This window comes from Etheostoma cragini, unplaced genomic scaffold, assembly GCF_013103735.1.
Source record: "Etheostoma cragini isolate CJK2018 unplaced genomic scaffold, CSU_Ecrag_1.0 ScbMSFa_2737, whole genome shotgun sequence".
Classification (NCBI taxonomy): Eukaryota; Metazoa; Chordata; class Actinopteri; order Perciformes; family Percidae; genus Etheostoma; species Etheostoma cragini.
This window is the reverse complement of record NW_023266931.1, coordinates 1-2139: the sequence shown is the minus strand read 5'-3', so window position 1 is coordinate 2139 and position 2139 is coordinate 1. Positions and strand designations below refer to the sequence as shown.

Genomic DNA, 2139 nt, shown 5'->3' with positions numbered 1-2139 from the left:
GTATATTTTGTGTGCTGCTGTAACACTGTAATTTCCCATTTTTTTGGGATCAATAAATATCTATCTATCTATCTATCTATCTATCTATCTATCTAACACGACCCTGTCGCAACACACAGGGTAACAAGACCCTGAACGCAACACAACATGCAGTGGGAGGGTTTTAACCCTGACCCAGGTACCATGTGCCTGTGTCCCTCCCCCCCCCCCCCCCCCCCCCCCCCCCCCCCCCCCCCCCCCCCCCCCCCCCCCCCCCCGGACCTACCCCCCGGCCCTAACCCCACATGACCTAACCCCCCCCAGAGCCTAACCCCCCCGGACCAGACCGTGTTCTGAGGGACTGACCAGTAGTGCAGGTGTTTTCCGTCAGCTACGTTCAGGTACCCCGAGTAATGTCGGAAACTTGGCTGTTTCTGCAGACCGGGCAGGTAGGTCACCTCGTCTGCAGCCGGAGCCGCGGCCACGCCCCCCCTGCCATCCCCCCCCAGCAGGGAGGACAGGAAGACACACAACACCAGCCGCTGCATCTGCAACACAACAGGAAGTGAAAAATATGAAGTAAATGTGTTTTGGTTTTGGTTTTATGTATTATATATAATTATATTTGTATAAACGTAATACATAGATTATATATCTAATATATAATGTATAATATATATAATAAAGGCCCTAAATGTCCCAAAAATCTGGATTTGATTTGATCGTGATCATTTTCACACACGGGACGAACCAATGTTAAATGCGGATGTTTCTCAACAGAGTTTGGCTGGCAGAGGGAACATCCGGTTGGAACGGGAGCGGTTCCTGTGTCAGACTGAGTTAGTGAGTCTGATCCTCACTAGATCACATGAAGGGGGGAGGGACCGAGTGAGAAACACACGTTACAATATTTTTAGAACACTGTAATCTAGGCTTGTGTTCCGCAGATTCACTCACGTTATTATGTTAAGGACCAACACAAACACGTGATGCTGACCGGAAGTCGTGTTTTTGGTTGATTTTCTGTCAGCCGAATTCATGCCGGAGAGATTCCGATTCAGAAAGACATTAACATGCGATGAAATAACGGAGAGCTTCATCACAGGAGAGAGATTAATAACTAATTTAGTTTTTGAACGGAGTCCGGCGGACAGCGGGAAGGCTGCACGAGGCTCAACGGTTAATACGTCACTGGTTCAACGAAAGGAAGCTCCAAGTTTGAAACACTCTACATAATAATAATAATAATAATAATAATAATAATAATAATAATAATAACTAAGATCATGTTTATAACCCGGAAGTGGGTTAGCTCAGGCTAGCTACTAACTGCTAACACACAGAAACAACGTAAAAAGATTCAGTAACTCTCTCACCTGTCTCCTGTCTCCTGTCTGTCTCCTGTTCACCTGTCTGTCTCCTGTCTGTCTCCTGTCTCCTGTCTGTTTGTCTCCTGTTCACCTGTCTGTCGCTTTGCGGTGCTGCCGCCGATTTAAAATCTCAGAATGAAAAATAACCTCAGAAAGTCACATGACCACCGCTCATGTGACCCCGGTCACCTGACCAGGCTGACGTAGAGTACTTACACCCGAGTCATATTACTCTGTAGTAACAGTACTTATACCCGAGTCATATTACTCTGTAGTAACAGTACTTACACCCGAGTCATATTACTCTGTAGTAACAGTACTTACACCCGAGTCATATTACTCTGTAGTAACAGTACTTACACCCGAGTCATATTACTCTGTAGTCACAGTACTTACACCCGAGTCATATTACTCTGTAGTAACAGTACTTATACCCGAGTCATATTACTCTGTAGTAACAGTACTTATACCCGAGTCATATTGCTCTGTAGTAACAGTACTTACACCCGAGTCATATTGCTCTGTAGTAACAGTACTTATACCCGAGTCATATTGCTCTGTAGTCACAGTACTTATACCCGAGTCATATTGCTCTGTAGTAACAGTACTTACACCCGAGTCATATTTCTCTGTAGTAACAGTACTTATACCCGAGTCATATTTCTCTGTAGTAACAGTACTTATACCCGAGTCATATTGCTCTGTAGTAACAGTACTTATACCCGAGTCATATTGCTCTGTAGTAACAGTACTTATACCCGAGTCATATTTCTCTGTAGTAACAGTACTT

General features: G+C 44.8%; 1 long non-coding RNA gene across 1 annotated transcript; it reads right to left on the bottom strand.

Annotated features, from left to right (window-relative positions):
- Positions 1 to 354: 354 nt before the first annotated feature.
- On the bottom strand, positions 355 to 1544 carry LOC117940562. The gene is made up of 2 exons (XR_004655776.1): positions 1356 to 1544; positions 355 to 527 (listed from the first exon to the last, which is right to left on the bottom strand). It is a non-coding gene; the product is annotated as an uncharacterized LOC117940562 (long non-coding RNA).
- Between the last annotated feature and the right edge of the window lie 595 nt (positions 1545 to 2139).